A 27,235-nucleotide genomic window follows, 5' to 3' on the forward strand; every position below is an offset into this window, starting at 1 on the left:
CTTGGAATACTGTGTACAGTTCTGGTCACCCTATTATAGAAAGGATATTATTAAATTAGAAAGAGCGCAGAAAAGATTTACCAGGATGCTACCGGGACTTGATGGTTTGAAGTATAAGGAGAGGCTGGATAGACTGGGACTTCTTTCTCTGGAGCATAGGAGGCTGAGGGGTGATCTTCTAGAAGTCTATAAAATAATGAGGGGCATAGATCAGCTAGATAGTCAATATCTTTTCCCAAAGGTAGGCGAGTCTAAAACTAGAGAGCATAGATTTAAGGTGAGAGGGGAGAGATACAAAAGGTTCCAGGGGGGCAATTTTTTCACACAGAGGGTGGTGAGTGTCTGGAACAAGCTGCCAGAGGTAGTAGTAGAGGCTGGTACAATTTTGTCCTTTAAAAAGTGTTCAGACAGTTACATGGGTAAGATGGGTATAGAGGGATCTGGGTCAAACGCGGGCAATTGGGACTAGCTCAAGGGTTAAAAAAAGGGGTGGCACAGACAAGTTGGGCCGAAAGGCCTGTTTCCATGCTGTAAACCTCTATGACTCTATGACCAGCCAGCTTAGCATCAGGGATTGGAGAAATAATGGAATCTTACTAAAGTGGAGAATCGAAGAATATCTAGAAATGAGAAAAGAGAAAAGAGAAAATCCCGCTTGATCAACCTTATTTAATTTTTTAAGGAGGTAACAAAGAGAGTAGATAATGGTAATGCAGTAACGGTAAAAGGTAAAGTCACCATTGTTCCAGATGGCCTTTGAGGGGGAGAGCTAACTGGTGGTGATTTAACCTGAGAATCCACACCTCAGGCAAGGGGCAAGATTGAGAAGGTGGGGCCTTCATGAACAATGCAGTAAATGTAATGTATCTGAGTTTTCAAAAGGCATTCAACTGACCTGTTGTGCTTGAGGGTGGTGTCAGGAACTCAAAATGGGAATGTATTCTACTACAACACCACCAAGGATCATAGAACCCCACAGAGGAGAAGGAGGCTATTCAGGTCTGTACCAACTCTCCAAAAGAGCATCTTACCAAGTCCATCCCCTGCCCTATCCTCGTAACCCCCATTCATTTACCCCACTGATCCCCCTAAACTACACATCTTGAGACACTAAGGGGTAATTTAGCATGGCCAATCCACCTAATCGACACATTTTTGGGCTGTGAGAGGAAACCAGAGCATCCGGGGAAACCCACGCAGACACAGGGAGAATGTGCAAGCCCCACACAGACAGTGACCCAAGGCCAGGATTGAACCCGGGCCCCGGGTGCTGTGAGGCAGCAGTGCTAACTACTGTGCCACCATGCCCCCCAAATTCTTAAAAATAAATATTTTCTTTCCTCGTGCTTTTCAACCACTCTTGAGTACATGGAAACACTGATTAGTGCGTAACTATAATATAAAACTGATAGATAAATGCTTTTGACAGCAATATTTTTCAGCTGCTTCACATATTCTTCCCATTTATTTCCCTGCATGACATTGACAATGCCACAAGCACTGTGGGTCAACACAAGGTGCTGTCCTCTGCCCACTCCATTAATTACATTAAAGCATAGGAAGTGGATAATCTCACCCTGTTTAATGTATCGACCCATGACAAGAAGTTAGTAAAAAATGTGTTGACAGCAACATAACCTTTTAACCAAACAATTAGTCAAAGCAATGTAATTACAATCTTATTTAACAACTACTATTTTCTACATTTTTTACAGAAAGAGTTGCATTTATATAGCACCTTTCACAACCTCAGGGTGTCCCAAAGTGCTTTACAGCCAACGACATACTTTTCACAATGTTGTTACTGGTGTGATGTAGAAAACACAGTGGCCAAATTTCATACAGCAAGTACACAAGTAGCAATGTGATAGTGACCAATTAATCTGTTTTAGTCATGCTAGTTAAGGGGTAAATGTTGACCACGACAGAGCTGATCTATTGGTGCCTTGTTACTGTGCTCATTGAGTATCTTCCTTAAGTTACAAGGTATCTCAGAGATTGATTGACAGACAATCTTTGACATAGTAAGGATGAATTTCTCATGGTCTTTGCTTATTGAGCTGCCATATTCTTAGGCATTCATCAAAGGCCTTCTGTGTAGATGGCCCCTGCCTGGATAGTGGGTGTATTATTACTCCTTTGAGCAGGCCTCAAACTAATTGTCAGCCTTTTTATTCATTATACAGCAGAGAATACAAATGTCATCTGAGGAGCCTGGTTGTGTGATTGCTACAGTTTCAGGATCACTACTTACTTTGGCAGCTGGAGGATATCTCCAAAGTGACAAAGTAAAGCTCCATATTTTATTGCATTTGGATATTCAGCAGAGGGCACTATAGGATAAGAAATAATCTCACATCAATTCTCAGAGTAAATGTCAGACTGAATTTGTTTATGGTTCTCTGTTGGTGTAAAGGAAGAAAACTAAGGGGTGAAATGTTTCACTGGGTTTGAGGCATCAGTGGCAGCAGCAAATCTGCACCGGTAAATTTTGGCACCGATTTTCCCCACAACAGAGAGACTCGCCGTCATGGTGAAAATAACAAAAAATGCCCTAAAATGGGAAATCCAATCCCTGAACACAGCATTTTTGCAGAGGCCGGATTGAGGGCAGAGCACACCTCATGCTTGTGTTTGGTTATGGGGATAGCAGGTGATTTACATCATCAGTTCCCTCCATTAAAGTGGCATCTTGGTAAACCAGGAGTGGGAAACATGATGTGTACAGATTAGACCAGGTAAGACCAGGTCTGAACTTGGTGGGTAAAAAAAATTAAGTTTACTTATTAGTGTCACAAGTAGGCTTACATTAACACTGCAATGAAGTTACTGCGAAAAGGGAAAGGTAAGGTACCTCTTTTGATCTGGTTCCAAGACACGTGTGGGGGAGAAAACATTCCATTTGGTCAACATCATTTGCCCTTTGAAATTGTTAAAAGTAGCCATAGATGTGTATAAGGATTGTTTAAACCCATTACTGTCAAGCTCAGTGGAACTGTCAATGAGCAGCTGAAAACTGAATGAACTGCAGTTATAATCACACTTATACCCCCTATCAATAAAGCCTAGTACACTGTGTGCTTTATTAATCACATCTCTTAACCTGTGCTGCTACCTTCAATGACTTATGCACATATATACCCAGGTTTCTCTGCTCCCACATTCTGTCATAATCAACTGTCAAAACTGTCAGAAGCACATGACAAAGAGACCTATTAAGTGGAGTGGTCAAGCTTCAAAGGACCAGCCATTTAAATTGTTGACAATGTCTGGAGTGTTAAAAAAAATGATTGCTTGCTATTTCACTCTGTTGACATAGGCCTGAATGTTTCCATTACTGGATTGGTGCTACATGACTGATTTCACTGCAGTCCATACCACAGTAAGGTGCCTACCATTTCACAATTTGATTGACAGCAACAAGTGGTTAAAGCCTCTTGATGTGGGACTATAATTTTCCAATGCTTGTTGATAAAAGGGATTATACATTTGAATGGAATGTTTGTTGTTATAAGGCTTTAGTTGAAGGAATGCAAATATAGTAAATGGTTTTTATGAATGAATGTGTTTTTCAATATAATGAAGTCTGAAATAGACAGAACTTATTTTATTTGATCTCTGAATGGGTTGGGTCCTGATGTTTGACCATGCTGAATACTGGATGAGTTAAAATAGTAGATGTAAGGGAAAAACATGGTGGGTGGGGAGCACTGGTTGGCATGACTTGACAATACGTTGGTTTAGGGGCTGGAAAGGGCCATGAGGTATGAGTACAGAGGAATAGGTTGACATGTGTTGACATCAAGGGTATGAGGGACAATGGCGGATCAGTACAGGAACATGCATTGGCATGGAAGGTATGAGGGTCCATGGCATAAAGGACATGAAGTGACATAGGTTGGCATAAAGGGTAAGTGGGCCAATGGAGGGGTGGGTAAAGCCATGAGATGGCATGGATTGGCATGGATGGCTGGCATGTACCTGGCAGAGCTGGGACCAATATCCTCCCGGGGATTTTGCTGGTTCTACTGGGGACGTTTTAAACTAGTATGGCAGGGGGATGGGAACCAAAGGGTAGGCTTAGCTGGGTCAGAATCAGAACAAGGAATGGGAGGTAGAAACTTAGTGATATAGTCAGTGATGGCAGAGTCATCAGGAGTATAGAAACACAGAGGGACCTAGGTGTGCAAGTCCACAAATCCTTGAAGGTGGCAACACAGGTGGAGAAGGTGGTGAAGAAGGCATATGGTATGCTTGCCTTTATAGGACGGGGTATAGAGTATAAAAGCTGGAGTCTGATGATGCAGCTGTATAGAACGCTGGTTAGGCCACATTTGGAGTACTGCGTCCAGTTCTGGTCGCCGCACTACCAGAAGGACGTGGAGGCATTGGAGAGAGTGCAGAGAAGGTTTACCAGGATGTTGCCTGGTATGGAGGGTCTTAGCTATGAGGAGAGATTGGGTAGACTGGGGTTGTTCTCCTTGAAAAGACGGAGAATGAGGGGAGATCTAATAGAGGTGTACAAGATTATGAAGGGTATAGATAGGGTGAACAGTGGGAAGCTTTTTCCCAGGTCGGAGGTGACGATCACGAGGGGTCACGGGCTCAAGCTGAGAGGGGCGAAGTATAACTCAGACATCAGAGGGACGTTTTTTACACAGAGGGTGGTGGGGGCCTGGAATGCGCTGCCAAGTAGGGTGGTGGAGGCAGGCACGCTGACATCGTTTAAGACTTACCTGGATAGTCACATGAGCAGCCTGGGAATGGAGGGATACAAACGATTGGTCTAGTTGGACCAAGGAGCGGCACAGGCTTGGAGGGCTGAAGGGCCTGTTTCCTGTGCTGTACTGTTCTTTGTTCTTTGTTCTTGACTCAGAAAGACAAAAGAAATGAGAGTTAAAAAGCATCCATCAAAGGAAATTGACGGTGTTGAGCTGATAATGCTTCAATGCAAGGAGTGTAACTAACAAGGCAAATGAGCTAAGAACACAGATAGACAGACTCACGACAGCATGATGCCATTGCTATAACGGAAACCTGGCTAAAGGGGGGGCAAAATTGACAGCTCAATATCCCTGAATATAGAGTATTCGGGTAGGATAGAACGGGTGACAAAAAGGATGGAGGTAGCATTATTGATTAAAGAATCAATCACAGGTGTGAGAAGGGATTGTATACCAAACAGGTAACAAATTAGGCTTTATGGATTGAGTTTAGGAATAACAAAGAGGCAGTCACACGACTAGCAGTATACTACAGACCCCCAAATAGTGAAAGGGAGATAGAAGAACATACATGTAGACAAATTTCTGCCTATAGGAAATAGAGGGTAATAATAGGAGACTTTAACTATCCCAATATCAACTGGGTTTCAAATAATATAAGGGACACTGAAGGTGAAAAATTCATGTACTGTATCCAGGAAAATTCTTTTAAACAATACGTGACAAGCCCAATGAGAGGAGACGTAATTCTGAAGATGGGCAAGTAGGTGAAGTGACAGTGGGCGACCATATCATGATAGTGACCACAATTCAGTTAGATTTAGTATTATTATGGAAAAGGACAAAGATAGACCAGGAGTAAAAGTTTTAAACTGGGGGAAGGCAAATTTTACAAAACTGAGAATTGATTTGGCTGAGGTGTACTGGACAAGACTGCGAAAGGATAAATCAGTGGTAAACCAGTGGGAAGCACTGGTCGGGTTGGTTTAGTTCAGCTGGCTGGACAGTTGGTTTCTGATGCAAAGCAAAGCCAACAGCGTGGGTTCAGTTCCCGTACCGGCTGAGGTTATTCATGAAGACCCGTCTTCTCAACCTTTCCCCTCGTCTGTCACAGGTATAGATTGAGAGGTGGTAGATTTAAAACTGAGATGAGGAGGAACTACTTCTCACACAGGGTGAATTTGTGGAACTCGCTGCCCCATAGCTTGGTGGGGTCTGAGTCATTAAATGGTTTCAAGAAGACAGATATATTTCTGATTTTTTTAAAAACAGGTTAAAGGGATATGGGGAACAGGTAGGGAGGTGGATTTGAGACCTGGAAGGGATTAGCCATGATCTGATTGAATGATGGAGAAGGCTCAAAGGGCTGACTTGTCTACTTTTGCTCCTAATTCCTGTGTTCCTTTGAGGTGTGATGATCTAACTTGAGGATCAAAGGGGAGCCTTTGATAATTTCGGAATATGGTGACTTTACCTTTACTAATAACTGAGATCCTTAGGGTAAAAAGCAGACATGTCCCCTCAAAAATAAGAATGGTAATGCCAAATCTAGACCCCCATGGTGTCTAGAAAAATACAGGGGCAGATTCAACAGAAAAAGAAAGCTTAGAATAGTCACAAAAAACTCAATACTGCAGATAGCCTGGAGGAATATAGAAAATACAGGGATCAAGTAAAAAAATAAGGAAATCAAAAAGAGAGCATGAAAAAATATTAGCAAGCAAGGTTAAGGAAACCCCAAAGATGTTTTACTAGTTAATAAAGAGCAAAAGGATAGTTAAGGAAAAACTGGGACTATCAGAGATGAAGAAGGGGACTTGTCTGAAGATGCAGTGGATATGGGAAGCATTTTAAATGTATTTCTTGTCTCTGTATTCACAAAGGAAAGGGATGATGTGGATATAGTAATCCAAGAGGAGCAGTATGAAATATTGGATAAAATAATCGTATCGAGAAAAGAAGTGTTAGAGGAGTTGGAATCTGTGAAAGTGGAAACGTCCCCAGGACCGCATGGATTTTTCTCTGGGATGTTGAAGAAGGTCAGAGAGGAAATTAGTGGAATGGGCAGACAAGTGGCAGATGAGGTTCAATGTGGAGAAATGTGAAGTGATACATTTTGGTAGGAAGAAGATTGAGAGACAATGGCCAGAATTCTCCTGTCTTGTATGTCCTGCTACCACTGCCAGTGAAGGCAGAGAATTTGGCACTTAGCCAATCTCCATTTACAGCAGTGGGACCAGATAATCCCAGCTGTGGTGAGGTCGGAGAAAAAGAGTGCAGCAGCAGAGGGAACTGGTGTCTATGTGCATAAATCATTGAAGGTGGCAAGACAGTTTGAGAGTGTGGTTAATACAGTATATAGTTTCCTGGGCCTTATTAAAAGGGGTGCAGAGTACACGAGCAAGGAGGTTATGATGAACATATATTCAGCCCTGGTTTGACCTCAGCTGGAGAATTGCTTCCAGTTTTGGGCACTGCACTTTAGGAAGGATGTGAGAGCATTCGAGAGAGTGCAGAAACAATTCATAAAAATGGTTCCAGGTATGAGGAACTTCAGTTGTGAAGATAGATTGGAGAAGTTAGGGCTGCTCTCCTTGAAGAAAAGAAGGCCAAGAGGAATTTGATAGAGGCATTCAAAATAATGCAGAGCTTGGACAGAGTAGATAGGGAGAAACTGTTCCAACTCAAAAGGATCAAGAACAAGAGAGCGCAGAATTATGTAATTGACAAAAGAAGCAAAAGCAATATGAGGAAAACTTGTCCCTGCAGCGAATGATTAAGACCAGAATGCACAGCCTGAGAGTGTGATGAAGTCAAGTACACTCAAGACATTTAAAAGAGTGCTGTCATCAGAAAAGGAAGAAAATGCAGGGTTAAGGGGAGAAGGTGAGAGAATGACACTCAGGAAATCATTCCTTTGGACAGCCAATGCAGACATGATGGACCGAAAACCCTCCTTCTGCATTGTAACACTTCTGTGATTCTGTGATAGAGACGTCCAATTATGTTCTCACATAACTAAATCACTGGTTAGTCCTCAGATGAAGTGTTGTGTCCATTCTGCATATCATCCTGTAGGAAGGGTGCCAAGGCTGAGCTTGGAGGGTGTGCAGAGCAGAAATACCAGAATGATACCAGGGCTGAGAGACTTCATTCACATGGAGAGACTTGAGAACCTTGGATTGTTCTCCTTCTAGCAAAGCTGGTTAAGTGGAGATTTAATAATGGTGTCCAAAATTATGAGGGGTTTTAATGGAGTAAAGAGGGAGAAATTGTTGCATTTACCTGAGATTGGTAACGAAAGGGCTCCGATTCGATAGAAACATAAGAACAGGACTCAGCCATTCAGATGGAGTCGTCTCAGCCATTCAGTAAGATCCTTATTGATCTTTACTTCAGCGATACCCCATATCCCTTAACCCCCTTCGGAACAATAAACAACACTTTATATTTATATTGCACCTTTAACATAACAAACTTCCTCAAGCTGTTTCACAGGAATATTATAAAACAAGGAATGCACCGAGTCCCATAAGGACATTTTGGACAGAAATTTGCGAAAAAAGTTGGAGTCCCAACACTGTTTGGAAGTTCTTGTTGGCAGCACACACTGCCAGCTAGCAGGATCTCCAAAATCATTTTAAGGCCAGCAGCTCATGAATAAATTGTTGCCGAGGTTACTTTCTGCCCCCTGGAACAAACAGAGGTCCAGCAGCCCAGGAGCCTCAGCTCTCTCCCCCAGCAACAGTGACAATCCTGCCTCGTGCGGGGCCGGTACGATTCTCCTCAGTCAGTCAGGTAACTGAAAGGTTGATCAAAGACGTAGGTTTTAAGAAGTGTCTTACAGGAGGAATTTTAGGTAGGGGGGTAGAGAGGGAATTCCAAAGCATGGGTCCTTGGCAATTGAAGGCACAGCCGCCAATGATGGAGCGATTATAATTGGGAATGCACAAGAGGCCAGAATTAGAGGAAGTGCAGATATCTCAGAGGGTGAATAGAGCCAACATTCCAAGTCTGGTCCTGACTCAGTATCCTGAGACTGTGTCCTTCATACTAGATTCCCCAGACAGGAGAAGCGTCCTCCCAGTATCTGCTCTGTCGAGCACCTGAAGAATTTTATATGTTTCAATAAAATAATTCCTCACTCTTCTAAATTCCAGGGAATGTAGTCCAGTCTAATCCATCTCTCCTCATAGGACAATCCTCTCAATCCAGGAACCAGTTCAGTGAGCCTTTGTTGCACTCCGCCTGAGGCAAGTATAGTCTCCCTGAGGTAAAGATACCAATTTGTTTTAATACCCCAGGTATAATCTCACCAGAGCCTAATACAAATATATGTCGGACTTCCTTACTCTTATACCAGTGCTGACTGGGTGGCTGTCTGTAATCAGTAGCATATGCCTAGGGCAGGATTTTCCCTATGATTTTCCCCACTATCAGGCGGGAGAGCGGTCAGGAGCCTGCATGAGGGAGCAATCACTCAGGTGTGTTTTTAGTCAGAGGGCAGGCTCACCATCCAGTTAAAGATGGTGGATGGGTTCTTAGAGTTGGATGGCCATTAGCAGGCTCTTCAGCTTGTAAGCAGCACTAGGATGCAATTAAAGGTAAAGGTGACAGATGCAGGTTCCCAGGATAGAGATGCATTCTCTCTCTTCACATTCTTCAAATTTAAAGGAAAGAATAGATCCCACAGTCAGGCCACCATTGTGCAGAGGAAACTGCTCCAGCTGTAACTTCAGCTGAAACCCAGGGAAAGTCTTTAAATCACTGCCATCCCACGAACACCACCCAACCCTGCATCTCCTCCCGTCACGGATTGCTTCTGAGAGTAGCCTCCAGGCACCTGCACTGGCCCCAGCTGAATTCTCAAATTTAAATTCAAAATTCTCAAGTTTAAGATGATCACAAAAACAAGTAGAGGAGAGATTATAAACATTTGCCTACACAGAGGATAAGTGTATGGAATTCACAGCCAGAAACGGGAATAATAAATGTTATGAGATGTGGCAAGGAGGCTATTATGGAGATACGCGGCAACACAGATTTAATGAATCAAATGGTTTATTTCTGTGCTGTAACCTTCTATGATTTACACCAAAGTAGTTGGATGCCCATTTGGAAAGTAGATTTAATTTATAGTCCATACAGAGCCAGCTCGGTTCCCAATGGACATAAAACTAAGCGCGAAACTATTTTTAAATATAAACAATATAAAAAGCCATAATACTTAACTCCAGTTTAAAATCAACAGAAATATAATCTGCCAAAATTTATTGTGAACAAGCCAATACAAAGAACTTCCCAATATTAAAAAATAACCTGAATTAAATAAAATTGAGTAAAGTTGTTCATTGTTCCACCATATTGATATGTTCCTTTCCATTTGTGCAACTCCTTCTCATTTACCACCACGGATGAGGGAGCTTGATGACTTAGTTAGTGATATTTGTCCAGAAGGGGTGTCTAACTGATTATTAATCGGAGTTTATAACAGGTTATTATTACTATAATGTATAATGTTATTTTTTATAAGGGTATACAATCAGATATTATTATAAGGAGTGTATAACAAGCAGTCATCAGATATCTCCTCCTTTCCAAAGCTAAAAATACACCCATAATTTTGAGCACTAAACAAAGTGCCAGGCTATGAGTGGGTTGCACCTTTGCAACTCTTCATTTTTTGTTACCCTCTGGTTCCTGCTATCCCAGCCTCCAGGTCCTCATTTTCATTCAATATGAGAATAAAAGGTTGATCTTGTGCCACATGACTTAGAAATTGAGTTAAACTGGAAACAATTCCCCTTGATGCTCTTGCTTATATTTCAAAGCTGCAGCGAAGGAAGGATGGAGAGGCAAATTTAGAAAAAAATAATTAGAATAGAAAAGTTAGCAAAACAGCAACTGCTGCAGCCAAATTACAACCAGCTGTTACTTGGGCACTCTACTCCCATAGGCTCCAGCATAGCAGAACTTAACATAACTCCACCCTTGTCCCAAGCCAATTGAATTACACGCCTGCCCATCAAAGCTCCATTCCCTCTCATTGGTAAGATAATTTTGTGACAAAAGCAGTATTTCTACAACCAAACTTTGTAGTACATTTAGCATTGCACACTCGGAGAACTCATGCCTGCATGAACACATGGAGTGTTATGAGGTAGATTTAGTCAGGAGCTAAGAAATAGCAAAAGAAAGGAGTCACCGGTGGGAATAGTTCATAGGCCTCCCTTGACAGTAGCTATAGAACGGAGTATAACATCACGAGATAAGTGGCTTTGCAAGAAACTGGAAGTACTGGAATAATCATGGAAGATTTTAATCTTCCACATGGATTGAAAAAATCAAATTGGCAAAGATACCCTCGAGGATGAATTCATAGTGTGCATTCAGGGGAACAATATGGTCTGGAACCTACAAGATAACAGGCTATCTTTGACCTGGTAATGTGTTTTGAGACAGGAATAATTAAAGACCCCTTAGTAAAACATCCTCTAGGCAAGAGTGATCATAACATTATAGAATTTCACATTCAGTTTGAGAGTGAGAAATGTGCATTCATAATTGGTGTCTTAAACTTAAATAAAGTCAATTATAAAGATATGAAGACACAGTTGACTGGGTAAATAGGTTCAAAGGAAAGATAGTCCAGAGGCAGTGGCAGACACTTAAGGAGATATTTCATAACTCTCAACAAAAATATATACCATTGTGGAAGAAAGATTATACCAGAAGATACACCAAGATCTGTAGCTAACTAAGGAAGTTAATGGTAATATCAAAGTGAATATGTTCTTTGTTCTTTGTTCTTTGAAAGAAAATGTGTACAATGCTACAAAGATTGGTGATAGGCCAGGAGATTGAGAAAGATTTAGGGTGACAAAAGAAATTAAGAGGCAAAATTGGAATAGGGGAGAAAACTCATGAGAGATATAAAAACAGACAGTAAAAGTTTCTACAAATATATAAAAAGGAAAAGAGTAGCTAAAGTGAGCATTGGTCCCTGAGAGAGTGAGACCCGGAAATTAATAATGGGAAATGAGTGAGGGAATAGCAGAGGCTTTGAACAAGCATTTTATATTTGGGTGGGAGGGTGAGCTGTGACGAGGATGCAGAGATGCTTCAGCGTGATTTGGACAGGCTGAGTGTGTGGGCATCTGCATGGCAGATGAAGTATAATGTGGATGAAGTATAATCATAGAATGCCTACAGTGCAGAAGGAGGCCATTCGGCCCATCGACCCTTCATCGACAACAATCCCACCCAGGCCCTATCCCATAACCTGATGTATTTACCCTGCTAGTCCCCTAACACAAAGGGGCAATTTAACATGGCCATTCCACCTAACCCGCACATCTTTGGACTGTGGGAGGAAACTAGAGCACCCGGAGGAAACCCACGCAGACACGGGGAGAAAGTGCAAACCCCAGACAGTCACCCAAGGCCAGAATTTAATCCCCATCCCTGGCGCTGTGAGGCAACAGTGCTAACCACTGTGCCCTCATAGCAAGAGGATTTGGGTATAGAGATAGGGATGTTTGGCTGCAATTGTATAGGGTGTTAGTGAGGCCACACCTGAAGGATTGTGTCATGTTTTGGTGTCCTTACCTGAGGAAGGATGTCTTTGCTATAGAGGGAGTACAGCGAAGGTTTACCAGGCTGATTCCTGGGTTGGCAGGTCTGTAATATGAGGAGAGACTAAATAGGTTAGGATTATATTCACTGGAGTTTAGAGGAGTGAGAGGGAATTTCATAGAAACTTATAAAATTCTAACAGGGTTGGACAGGGTAGATTCAGAAAGAATGTTCCCAATGGTAGGAGTGTCCAGAACTAGGGATCATAGTTTGAGGATAAGGGGTAAACCTTTTAGAACTGAGGTGAGGGGAAATTTCTTCACCCAGAGGATGGTGAATGTGTGGAATTCACCACCACCGAATGTAGTTGAGGCCAAAACACTGGCTGCTTTCAAGAAGAAATTAGATACAGCTCTTGGGGCTAAAGGGATCAAGGGATTTGGGGGCAAAGGGGATCAGGATATTGAACTTGATGGTCAGTCATGATCAAGATGAATGGTGGAGCAGGCTCAAAGGGCTGAATGGCCTGTCCCTCCTTCTAGTTTCTATGTTTCTATATCTGTCTTCACAGTAGAAGACACAAAAAGCACCCCAAGAATAGCAGAAAATCAAGTTGCAAAAGGGAGGAATGTAAAACAATCCATATTACTAGAGAAAAAGTAATGGGTAAACTAATGGAACTCAATGCAGATAAGTGCTGTGGAGCTGATGGCCTGAGGGTCTTAATAGAATTGGCTGCAGAAAAAGTGTATGTATTGGTTTTAGTCTTCCAAAATTATCTAGATTCTGGAAAGGTGCATCAGAAAATCACAAATGGCATACCTCTGTTCAAGATGAAGGGAGGCAGAAAGCAGGAAACTACAGATCAGTTAGCTTTACATCTGTTGTTGGGAAAATGTTAGAATCCATTGTCAATGAGGTAGTAACAGGACATTTAGAAAATCATAACCGATCATGCAGAGTCTACATGGTTTTGTGAAAGGGAAATTATGTTTGACAAATTTATTAGAGATTTTGAGGAGGTTGACTGTGATGAGATAATGTTGGACTTCAAAAGGACAGGGACATGGGGGGGCGATTCTCCCAAAAACATTCTAAGTGCCGAAATTGCATAAGAACTGGAGTAACTCCCGCTTTTTTTTAGCGGGATTTTCAAAATGTTTCTCCCACACTCTGAGCACTGAGTGCCTCAGAAAGATTCACCTTGAAAATCTGGGGGCGGGACCTATTTCCGCTGGAGAGGCCGGCAGCATAGCGCTGAGTGGGCCACTGCGCATGTGCCGATCTTCACTCTGACAGATCAGCGCATGCAGAGTAGCCCCACAATGCCGGCCTCCCAATTGCTCGCCAGCCCCATGACCCCGCACCTCTGCACCTCTGACCTCCCCCCCCACCCGATAATTGGCCTCTCTGGCCCAGCACCTTTAACCTCCCTCAACCTTGCCCTGCCCTGCCCAGTCTCTCCGGCAGTCCCAACACCCCCAGCCCCCCACACCGGCAGTCCCGACACCCCCCCAAGCCCCAATCCCCTGAACCCCCCCCCCCCACTCCTATGGTCAGTCCCGATCACCCCATTCCCTCCCCTTGCCACCAATTCCAGAGCAGAGTGGCAGCAGGTACCCCCCACCGCCACCCCCATGGATCTCTCTCCCATTGGCCCTGCCACCCTCTGGCCCCACCCCCAGTAATCCCAGCCCCCCTCTGGTCCGCCCAGATTTAATCATAGGGAAATGCCGATTTTAATATTTTCATAGAATCCTACAGTCCAGAAAGAGGCCATTCGGCCCATCGAGTCTGCACCAACCACAATCCCACCCAGGCCCTATCCACATATCCCTACATATTTACCCACTAACCCCTCTAACCTATGCATCCCGGGACACTAAGGGGCTATTTAGAATGGCCAATCAAGCTAGCCCGCACATCTTTGGACTGTGGGAGGAAACCGGAGCACCCGGAGGAAACCCACGCAGACACGAGGAGAATGTGCAAACTCCACACAGACAGCGACCCGAGCCGGGATTCGAACCCAGGTCCCTGGAGCTGCGAAGCAGCAGTGCTAACCGCTGTGCTACCATGTCGCCCATACCGTAAACATTTTAAATCAGCTCCGCGCCGATTTCTGACACGGAGCTAACGACGCCAGAAATCCTGGCCCCGGAGATGCGCGGAGGCTGCGGCGCCCAGCGGGGAACCCACTAAACGCCCTCTGTTGATGTCTTCTGGCCCGTTGCGCTGCCAGAACAGCAAAGCAGGCTGGGAGAATCACCCCCATATTGCTGAGTTGGGCAGAGAAGTGGCAGACGACATTCAATGCAGAGAAGGGTGAGGTGATTCATTTTGGCAGGAAGAAAATGGAAAGACAGTATAAAATAAAGGGAGTAACTCTTAAGGGAATGCAGAAACAGAGGGGGACCTTGGTGTATACATACATAAGTCATTGGAGGTGGCAGGACAATTTGAGACAGCGGTTAATAAAGCATATAAAACACAGGTTTTATTAATAAGGGCTTTAAGTACAAGATTAAGGAGGTCATATTGAACTTGTTCAAGACACTAGTTAGGCCTCATCTGGGGTACAGCACCCAGTTCTGTGTGCCATACTTGAGGATGTGAAGATCTTGGAGAGAGTACAGAGGAGATTCCCAAGAATAATTCCAGGGATAAAAAATTGTAGTTATGAGGATGGATTGGAGAGGTTAGGGCTGTTTTCCTTGGAGAAAAGAAGACTCAGAAGAGATTTGATAAAGGCATTGTGAGATCGTGAGGGGTATAGACAGGGTAAATAGTATGAAACTGTTCCCACTGAAGAGAGCATCAGAAACTAGAGGGCACAGATACAAAATAATTGGGAAAAGCAGTAAAAGTGAAGTGAGGAATTCTTTTCACCCAGAAGGTGACTGGAGTCTGTAACAAGAGGGTGGTGGAGGAAGGTTCGATTGCAGTGTTCAAAAGGGAATTGGATTGCTACCTGGAAAGAAAGAATATGCAAGGTTACAGGAATAAGACAGGGGAGTGGGTCGAGGTAGAATGCTTTTTCAGAGAGCCAGTGCTGACTCAATGGACCGAATGGCCTCCTGCTACACTGTAATGATGTTGTGATTCTGTGAATCTTACAATTCGTAACAACGGGAAACTCGAGGCCTGATGACTTTGCCTGTCCTGCTATGGGGCAGCTGCTCCGTCTGCGGTCACAGAGGATGAGGCTGAAGGGGTTATAGGCAAGGATGTTCATGAAGGGCTGGAAACTCTCAGAGAGTCCTGAGTGGAGGTCCCAGGGGTGTCAAGTTTCCTCTCCTCCTCCTTTTGGGTGCCCCTCCCTTTGGCCTGACTCCTTGAAGGGAAGGAGCAACTGGTTGAGGTGCCCTGTCCCCTTCTTGCATAGCACTGCAGAAGCGGACTCATGGTTACTGGGGAGGAATGCAGGACTGCGCACATCTCCAGCAGAATCTGCTGGACTAGCTGCTCCTCAGAGTCTACCTTCCTCCCCATTGAGACCTCCATGCATGCACATGTCGGTACCACTTCATCAGCCAGCAAGTGGGTGGATTCCTCCTCCTTGGGTGCCACCCTATTGAGGGTTTCTGACACCTCTACATGATGCTCCCCCTCCTCTTGTTGCCTCTCCATCATTATTTGAATGACCAATTCCCGAAGCTCGTCATCGAACATGGACCTCTTTCCCAGCAGTCCTACAAGTAACGGTGAGCCAGGCTGACCCTTCCTCTTCCTGCTGTAGACATGTGTCCATGCAGTGACTACCAGGGTGTGAAACCCTGCCTGAACTAGAGCTAAGACCCATCAAGGCATGTTTCTCTGGGCTGGTGGTGGGTACAGGTGACTACTGTGACACCTCTACACTTGCACTTGGAGTTGGACAGGGCTTCTTGGGATTTGGGCCTTGCCCTCTTCCTGATGGCACCTGTAAGTGAGACAGGAGGCACCAACATGGAGGCACCCTTGACCCTGAGGTTTCTATGATAGGCTTCTTACTGGTAGGATGCGACATGCCAATCTCTCCATTTCCAATGGCGCTGTCCTGCTCCACCCCTGCCAGCTGGGCTGCCCATTCCTCGAACTCTGTCACTCCTTCAGGTGTGGCTAACCCCTTCCCATCTTCTCTCTTGCCGGTTATGGCTTAACTCCTGCTCAAAGAGAACAGAGAATATGGGATTGACAGGAATTGAATCGAGCATCCATTTTTATGAATATACGAACATACGAAATAAGAGCAGAAGCGGGCCATTCGGCCCCTCAAGCCTGCTCCACCATTCAATAAGATCATGGTTGATCTTTTTGCATTGAGTTCCACATTCCCCATCTACCCCCAATAACCTTTGATTCCCTTCCTTAACAAGGATTTATCTACTGTCTTAAAAATATTCAGTCACTCCGCTTCCACCGCCTACTGAGGCAAAGTTCCAAAGTCACACAACACTCAGAGAAAAAATTTCTCCTCATCGCTGTCCTAAAAGGGCAACCCCTAATTTTAAAACAGTTCTCCCCTAGTACTGGACAAGAGGGAACATCATTTCCTCTCCTATCTTGTCAATACCATCCAGGATCATAAATACTTCAATCAAGTCACCCCTTTCCTCACAAAACAACCCACTCATTCCAGATATCAATCCAGTAAACCTGCTCTGAATCACTCTAATGTACTTACATCTGTTACATAGCAATTTCACATTTCTCTCATGCTTCTAATGTTAGAGATAACAGAATTACAGAGTTGTTACGGTGCAGAAGGAGGCCATTCAGCCCATCATGTCTGTACCTGGTCTCCAACAAGCAACATGACAGCGCCATTCCTCTGCCTTTTCCCAGTACCCCTGCATATTGTTTCTATTCAAGTAATCATTGAATGCCCTTTTGAATGCCTCGATTGAACCTGTCTCCACCACACTTCCAGGCAGTGCGTTCTAGACTCGAACCGAGTGTGAGAAATAACTTTTTCACATCACATTTACTTCTTATGCAAATCACTTTAAGTTTGTTCCCTCTCTTTCTTGATCCCTTTCCACGCGAGAACAGTTTCTCACTATCTACTCTATCCAGTCTTCTTCCCTCCACAGACAACAGTCCCAACCTCTCCAATCCATCTACATAACTGAAGTTTCTCATCCCTGGAACCAATTTTGGAATTGTTATGTATTTGCAGGCTGTTTTAAGAGCTGATTACATTATTTAATGGTGATATCATTAGGGTGTTGTAGAGGCTGCTGTTTTACATTCAGTTTGTATTGTTTACAGGCCACAGCTCTGATAATAAATCTGTTGTCAGTTTGAATCGACGTGTGTAAACCACATATTTTCTTTCTGTTAAAACATACAATCCTTAACAGAGTTAGAACATTACAGTGAACCTCTTCTGCACTTTCTCTAATGTATTCACATCCTTCCTATAGTGTGGCACCCAGAACCGTACACAATATTCCAGCTGAGGTCTAATTAGTATCTTGTTTAAGTGCAGAGTAGCCTCCCTGCTCTTATACTCTACGCTCCTATTAATAAGCCCAGAATACCATGTGCTTTACTAATTGCGCTCACCAACTGTCCTGCCACCTTCAATGGTCAATGCACATATAAACCCAGGTCCCTTTGCTCCTGTGTCCCCTTAAGAATTTTACCCTTATTTTGTATTGTCTCTCCATGTTCTTCTTACCAAGATGCATCACCTCACACTGCATTGAATTTCATCTGCCACCTATCCACCAACTTGTCCATGTCCTTTTGAAGTTCTACACTGTCCTCTTCACAGTTTACAATACTTCCAAGTTTCATATCATTTAGAAACTTTGAAATTGTCTCCTGCACACCAAGACCTAGATCATTAATATATATCAGGAAATGCAAGGATCCCAATACCAAGCCGTGTAGAATATCACTACAAACCTTCCTCCAACCCAAAGAATATCCATTGCCAAACCAATTTTATATTCATGTTGTTACTGTCCCTTTTATTCCATGAGCTATAACTTTTCTCACAAGTCTTTTATGTGACACTGTATCAAGTGTCTTCTGAACATATATATGTACACCACATCAACAGCATTACCCTCATCGACCCTTTCTTTTACCTCCACAAAAATCTCAAGCAAGCTTGTTAAACACTTTAGAAATCCATGCTGGCTTTTCCTAATCAATCCACATTTTTCTATGCGACTGCTAATTCAATCCTGAATAAATGTTTCTAGAAGCTTGCACGCCACTGATGTTAAACTGATTGGTGTGGAATTTCTGAGGCTATCCTTACATCCGTGCCATGGGAAAATCCCACCCAGGAATCCCTCAAGTCTCAACATGAATCCTCACCATCAGGAGGAGAGGGAAGGAATATAAGGAAGAAAACAAAGCAACCCAAAGAATAAGGCATGGAGATCAACGGTCTGAGTATTCCCATGCCAGGACTGAACTAACAGGGACAATATAGCCTCAGCCTGCAGGCCAAGAAAGTTCCAAAAGGATTAGGAAGGTTTTGTTGAGAGTTTGCAACACACCTGACTGGTGGAAAAGCAGTGAAACTGAAGAACTGTCACTCAGATGTCAAACTCCAAACTCTGAACTGCAAATGCCAAAAATCTCACGGTGCATCTGGAATGCAGCTGTAATCTATTTCCTGCCTGGAGCAATAGCCTTCACTCGATTTAAAAGAAGACAAATTGAATTGCAGGACCCTCATTCACCGACATCCATTTGGCTGAGACCTGTCCTTTCACCCAATTGACCTCATGCTCTGAGCTTTAAATGAGAAGTTAATCCGTCTCTGACCCTCAGCATATTGTTCATGTTTATGTTCAGAAACAAGCCAACCACAGCAAAGTATTCAGAAACAGGGGGGGGGGGGGAATCTTTTCCTCTGTTTTCTCATGTCAGCGAAGAGTGTTAAATAGGTACTGTTCTTTATACTCATCCAGGATTTTTATAAACATTAGCGAATGGAAGAAAATATAACTTTCAAGTTCTAAAAAGGCAGTGTCTGCAATAAAATGTTTGGCCAACTTTTCTTTCCAGTAGATTTGCGAGGCTGTCGATGTATTCGCCATTTTCACCATGACTGCAGTTGGACAATGTGCTTTGACACAAGTTCTATCAACATCCAATGGTTGTTATGAATGAAGAATGGCTTCCCAACAACTTTTCTGTGAAGACAGCCATTCATCACCAATACAGTGTCAGCTTTGGGAGCAGTCTCACTGCTGAGTCAGAATGTTGTGTGTTCCACTGCTATGCTGGAGGTTTGGATGAGATGTTTAACAGTGGCCCAATCTGCCCTCTCAGATAGGAGTAAAACATCCCTTAGCATAGAAGAAGAGTAGCCAAGTTATCATAGAATCCCTACAGTGCAGAAGGAGGCTATTCGGCCCATCGAGTCTGCACCGACCACAATCTCACCCAGGCCTATTCCCGTAACTCCACATATTTACTCTATTAATCCTCCTGACACTAAGAGGCAATTTAGCATGGTCAATCCACCTAACCCGCACATCTTTGGAGTTTGGGAGGAAACCAGAGCACCTGGAGGAAACCCACACAGACACGGGGAGAATGTGAAAATTCCACACAGACAGTGACCTGAGGCTGGAATTGAATCCAGGTCCCTGGTGCTGTGAGGCAGCAATGCTAACCACTGTGCCACCATGCCACCCCAAACTTAGAAGAATCATAGAATCCCTACAAGTCATTTCCAGTGTGTGACCAATATTTATCCTTCAATCTACATCACTAAAAACAGAGGCTGGGATTTTCCAGCTCTGAAACCAGCCAGCATCGACGCGGGCAGGGTGGGGTCATTTGCAGAGCCGTTGGCTTCTAACAGCTCTCCAAATTTTCCCATCCAGCCTGTGACGATGCCCGCCGCTGGCAGAGATGGATCATCCTGCCCACAGCATCCGGCTTTTCTCACATTGCTGTTTGTGGAAACATTGCTGTGTGCAAATTGGCTGTCATTTTTCCTACATTACAACAGTGGCTACACTTTGGAAGCACTTAATCAGTTATTGTAGTGACTTCAATCAGGCCATTGAGATTGGCCTATTGGAGTATGAATTCCCTGATTAAGGATTCAATTGGTGGGCCAATCAGGGAGTCTTTGCCTTGTACTTAACCGGGAGTGTCAGTTCCTCTGGCTCCCCTGGAGATAGACTGCTAACAGCTAGCACTCTGTGTACTGCTGTTAGCGTTTGTAAATAAAGGGATTTTGGTGAAGGGACGCCTGCCTCTGAAAACTTGTTACAGTTATAAAGTGGCTTGGGAAGTCCTGGGGATTGTAAAAGGCACTAACTATACAAGCATCCTTTTTCTTTTGTTACTACATTTGGGGCACTGGGTAGAACTCCAAACAATGTGCCTGTGTCTTCTAATGTAGTTATAGTTTCCAAGTCTACAGGTTGGAATCCTACCATCAAACTACTGCTTAGTGTTGTCAAACCATGACTTCCATGGATATCACCCTTTCTTTTCATTGAGTTGTCCCTTAAAAAGTGCGCATAAACTTTTGTTTACTACACGGGTGAAGTAGCACATCGACATAATCTCTCATCAAGCCACAGTCAATAAATGCTCTGAAACAAGGCATGAGTCAGAAGGAACTCCTTAAAGAAAATGTCAAGAAGACAAATGTGAAACCAATGTTTAAGTGATAATAATTCCCATCTACTCAATTGTCACACCCAACTACTGACGATATAATTCACCGGCCCATTAGCTATTCTTAGGGAACTAACAATAGGACCAAGTTTCAAACAACTTGATGCTTCAACTCTTTATACTGTTTGAAAAAAACTCCACATGAACAATTTGAAAATTTATTACATCTGTCCTTCTAGGTGGCACTTAAAGTTTCGAAAATCTTTTATGATATCCCCAATTCTTCTTTTAGTTTCCTTTAAGTAATTATTCGTAGAAGTCCACAAAGATACCCAAATCTCGCAACAAAATTAAGATACATACCAGTTCCCATTATTCACTGATTTGTCACCACTTAAACATTGACTTCCAGCGGGATTTTCCAGCCTCGCTTGTCCTGAAACCGTAAAATCCCACCCGAGGTCAACGGACCTTTCCTTGGTCCGCCCCTCGCCTGCTCCACATTTGTTGTCTTGACATTTTGTTTAAGGAGTTTCTTCTGACTTACTCATGCCTTGTTTCAGAATATTTATTGACTGTGGCTTGATGAGAGATTGTGAATTATCTTCTTCTGGTCTCCTTCCGAGAAGGAGTCAACAATTTGAAGCTGCTACCTTTCATTCCTATTGTTCGTGCTGCCATTCCCATTAGGTTCAGCACTTGTTAGATGACACTAGATTTCTGGGAAGTTAATAAGCAGGACATGACTGCTTCATGAACCAATATGTTAGAGATGCCACACAGGAGGCAGCATTTGCCTTAATTAGTCATTCATAAATAACCCCAACAACGTACAGAAAGTAGAAGGCTTAGGAGAGAGTGGCCATTCGTCGAATCATAGAATAGAATCATAGAATTCCTACAGTGCAGAAGGAGGCCATTTGGCCCATCGAGCCTCTCCGAATACAATCCCATCCAGGCCCTATTCCCATAACCCCATGTATTTACCCTGCTAATCTCCCTGATACCAAGCGGCAATTTAGCATGCCCAATCAACCTAACCCACGCATCTTTGGAGTGTGGAAGGAAATCAGAGCACCCGGTGGAAACCCACGCCGACACGTGGGGAGAATGTGCAAACTGCACACAGACAGTGACTCAAGGTCAGAATTGAACCTGGGTCGCTGCCACTGTGAGGCAGCAGTGCTAACTACTGTGTCACCATGAATTATTGAATAATGAAGTTCAATATGATCTAGAACTGTGCCTGAGGAAACAAAATTCAGGAGCTGCCAACATTAAAACTCAAATTTCAAAGAAAAGAAGGAACAACTGTTTTTATATTCATTCATGGGATGTGGTCATTCCTGGCAAGACCAGAATTTGTTGCCATTCCTAATTGCCTTTGTGAAGATAGTGGTGAACAACCTTCCTGAACCTCTGTGGACTATGTGGTGTCGATAGACCCACAGCACTCTTTAGAAGAAAGATCCAGGTTTTGGCCCACCTTTGAATGCATTAGACATAAAATTCCATCGACATTTTATGGGTCTCCTGCCCTAACTCTTTTGGAAGACCAACGGAAATAGCACCAGTAATGGTTTCCCACCATTTCATTGGAGTTTTACCAGTCTCCCGTCAGTGTTAAAGTGTGATCAACAAGAAATCTGATCAAATTTTAAGGGCAGGATTTTGATGATGCAGATCAAATGTGTACTTAAATTTAGATGAAATAGACATGAACCTAAAATGTTTAAAAATAAATTAAAACAGCAACTAAAAAGCAAAATGATTTTGCAGTGTGAAAAGGGATTGGGTTCATTGGGATGAATATAAGACTGTGCAGGTACATGGGAAAAGGTGAATAGAGGGGCAGAAAGAAACTGAGAAGAAAAGTATAACTGTAGAGATTAAACAAGTTCCTTTCGTACTTCAATAGTAAAATGCGAGAGAAGTCAGAACCATAAAACATGCAAATAAACTTCAAACTGAGATAGGAACATAGGAATTAGGAGCAAGAGTAGACAATTCAGCCCTTTGATCCAACTCTGCCATTCTATATGATCATGGCTGATCTCCATCTCATCCTAACTCCACTTCCCTGCCTTTTCCCCATAGCCCTTTATCCTGCTTTTGATCAAATATTTATCTATCTCTTTCTTGAATCCATTGATTGATTCTGCATCCACTGCACTCTGAGGCAGTGAGTTCCATAGATTCACAACCCTCTGTGAGAAGTAGCTCCTCCTTATCTCTGTCTTGAATCTCCCCCCTCTTACTCTACAACAATGACCTCGAGTCCTAGACTATTCTAGAAGGGGGAACATTTGGTTAACATTTATTTTATCAATCCCGTTGAGTATTTTACATCCCTCAATCAAACACCCCCCTTATTCTTCTGTACTCCAGCAAGCAAAAGCCCAAGCTACTCAACCACTCCTCATACAACGGCCCCTTCAAACCTAGAATCAATCTAGTGAACCTCTTCTGAACCACCTCCAGTGCCTCCACATCCTTCCTCAAACAAGGTGACCAAAACTGAACACAATACTCCAAGTGTGGTCTCACCAATACCTTATACAATTGTAACGACACTTCTCTACTTCTATACTTGAGACCCTTTGCAATAAATGCCAAGATTCCATTTGCCTTTTTTATAACATTCTGTACCTGCATACCCACTTACTGAGACTCATGCACAAGGACACCCAAATCCTTTGTCCTTTTATTTTTCTGGCCAAAACGGATAACCGCGCATTTATCCACATTAAACTCCATCTGCCAAATTCTGGCCCATTCCCCTATCCATTTGTAAACTTTTTATCTGCTCATCACAGCCCACCCATTTTCATGTCGTCAACAAATTTTGCTGTGGTACACGCTGTCCCTGCTTGCAGATCATTGATATAGATTGTAAATAGTTGTGGTCCAAAAGCTGAACACTGCAGGACCCCACGAGTTACAGATTGCCATCAGGAGAAGAATCCCAATCATCTGCTTTCTATCAGTCAGCCAATCCTCAATCCAAGCCACTACTCCACCCCTAACCCTTTGGGATCTAACTTTCTGGAACAGTCTCTAGTGTGGCACCTTATCAAATGCCTTCTGGAAGTCCAGATGGATCATGTCCACGAGATCCCCATTATCTACCTTGCTGGTTACATCCTCAAAGAAATCTAGCAGGTTTGTCAAACAAGACTTGCCCTTCACGAAACCATGCTGACACTGGGAATTGAGCTTTGATTTTCCAGATGCTCAGTCACCTCCTTCTTAACGATTGACTCCAGCAGCTTTCTCACCACAGAGATCAAATTGACTGGTCTATAATTTCCCACATTTTTCCTCTCTCCTTTCTTAAATAAAGGCATCATATTAGCATGTTTCCAGTCCACTGGTACCTTTCAGGAATCCTGAGAAATTTAGAACATCATAACTAATGCACAGGAGCACAGGATTGCTAACATTCTGAATTAACTTTCCAGAACTAGTCATACCTCTAGCCAAGCTGTTCCAGGACCGTAACAAGACTAACATCTACCAAATTATGTCAAAGATTTCCCAGGTACATTCTGTCCTTAAAAAGTCGGACAAATCCAATCTAAACAATGGCCGGCCCATCAACCTCTCAGCCATCAGCAAAGTCATGGAAAGTGTTGTTGACAGTGCTATCTGATGCAACCTACTCATGAAAAACCTACGTACAGATGCTCAGTTTGGGTTCTGTTGGAATGTTTGGTTGTAGACCTCAATGCAGCCCTGGTTCAAACTCAAATTGCTGAATTCTTAAGATGAGTGTGACTGCCCTTGGCATCAAGGCATATTTTGATCAAGTATAGCAGCAAGGTCCCCCAGTAAAACTGAAGTCAATATGAATCAGGGGGGAAAACCCAACTGTTTGAAGTCATACTTGGCACAAAGGAAGATTGTTGTGGTTATTGGAGGTCAATCATCTCAGTCCCCGGAAATCACTGCAGGAGTCCCTCAGGGCAGTGTCCTAGACCCGACCGTCTTCAGCTGCTTCATCAATGACCTTCCCTCCATCATAAGATCAGAAGTTTGAATGTTCATTGATGATTGCACAATGTTCAGCACCATTCAAAATTCCTCAGTAAATGAAACCATTCACGCCACATGCAGCAAGAACTAGAAAACAAGACATGGGGTGATAAGTGGCAAGAAGGGTCTGAGGAGCCATTGAAGGTGGGTAGAGAAGCATAAGTTGGAATGAAGGGTGTAAGGGGCCATTGAGCTGGGAGGGGGGCATAGGTGACACAGAGGATATGAGGGTCACTGGGGTTGGGTGGGGGGGGGATAAGTGACATGGAGGGCAGGAGGGGCCACTGGGGGTGGGTTAACATAGGGGCATGGGTAAGACCTTTAAAACTTACCTTTCAAAAGGTTCCCTCTTCCAGGTTATCATAGAATCATAGAATCCCCTTAGTGCAGAAGGAGACCATTAGGGTTAAGGTCAAGCCAGTACTGACAACAATCCCACCCAGGCCCAATTCCCTCAACCCCACGCATTTACCCTGCTAACCCCCATGACACTAAGGGGCAATTTAGCATGGCCAATCAAACTAACCCACACATTTTTGGACTGTGGGAGGAAATTGGAGCACCTGGAGAAACCCACGCAAACACACAAACAGTCACCCAAAGGCCTGAATTGAACCCTAACATTGTGAAGCAGCAATGCTAACCACTGTGCCATCGTGCCGCCCATGGTTAAGTTTCATGACATCTCTCAGCGGCCGTAAATTATGAGCATCAGTGCTTGAAAAGCTGGCCCAAATCCACCAAGATAGCGGAGGACGAGGAGATGCCTATTCCCACCAGCCAGGTCTGGAGTGCAGGTATGGGATTGTGATCTGCAGTAGCCTGCACCCTTGTCCCATGTTGACAGGAATTGGGAGTGCCAGAAATGGGGCCAGGAATCCTGGAATCAGCTCCTGCCGTCCATTTTTAAAGGCCTCCCTAACTCCATGCAAATCCCCCAGCCCTATATCTCTATTCCTTCACTGGTTCAAACTCCTGCCGTAACAGCACTGTGGGAATTCCTTCATCACGTGGACTGCAGTGAGTCAAGAGGGCTCATCACCACCAACTTCTCGATGGCAGTTAGGGATAGACAATAAATTATGGCCTAGCCAGTGACACCCACATCTTCTGAATGAATCAAAAACATAAGAATGTAAGAAAAAGGAGCAGGAGTTGACCATATGGCCCCTGTTCCACCAGTCAATAAAATCATAGCTGATCATCAGCCATAACTCCACTTTTTGACCCACTCCACATATCCCTTCATTCCTTGAGACTCCAAAAATCTATCAACAATGGCTTATTCCCCTGATCACCTTTGAATTAAATTTTATTAGTGGACTTGGTGTCTGTAATGACTCAGGATGCCTGACTGGAAAGGAACATAATTTATTAAAGAATGTAAAGTAAAACCACTACCATGGTGTACACACTCTAGTCCCTGCCTGGGACTACAGTTCAGCAGGCCCACAGGTGGCACAGTGGTTAGCACTGCTGCCTCACAGCACCAGGGACCCGGGTTCAATTCCAGCCTTGGGTGACATTCTTTCCATGTCATAAGAACTAGGAGCAGGAGTAGGCCATCTGGCCCCTCGAGCCTGCTCCGCCATTCAATAAAATCATGGCTGATCTTTTTGTGGACTCAGCTCCACTTACCCGCTCGCTCACCATAACCCTTAATTCCTTTACTGTTCAAAAATTTATCTATCCTTGCCTTAAAAACATTCAATGAGGTAGCTTCAACTGCTTCATTGGGCAGGGAATTCCACAGATTTACAACCCTTTGTGTGAAGAAGTTCCTCCTCAACTCAGTCCTAAATCTGCTTCCCCTTATTTTGAGGCTACGCCCCCTAGTTCTAGTTTCTGCATAGGTTTCCTCTGGGTGCTCCGGTTTCCTCCAACAGTCCAAACATGTGTGGGTTAGGTGGATTAGCCATGGTAAATGCATGAGTATACGGGAATAGGACAGAGGGAAAGTCTTGGTAGGATGCTCTTTCAGAGAGTCAGTGTAGCCATGAAGGCCTCTTTCCGCACTGTAGCGATTCTGTGGTACAAGTGTAGGTTCCCCAAAGAGGATAATGCAGCATCATTAATCATGAAAGATGTCTACCTAGCAAGATCCACACCACTTATGTGCAGTCTGGTCCCACTGCTGTGAATGGGATTTCCCAATGAATCTACCCCTCGCGGGGATTTGCCATCGGCAGAACTGGAAGATCCTGCTGCCGGCCAATGGCCAGGAAATTCCACCCTAGATTTTGTTCAGCCTCCCTACCCTCATGAGTCCAATAAACCATTGTCGTAGTAAAATAAATTGGATATCTGGACAT

This window comes from Mustelus asterias, chromosome 1 (assembly GCF_964213995.1).
Source record: "Mustelus asterias chromosome 1, sMusAst1.hap1.1, whole genome shotgun sequence".
Taxonomy (NCBI): Eukaryota; Metazoa; Chordata; class Chondrichthyes; order Carcharhiniformes; family Triakidae; genus Mustelus; species Mustelus asterias.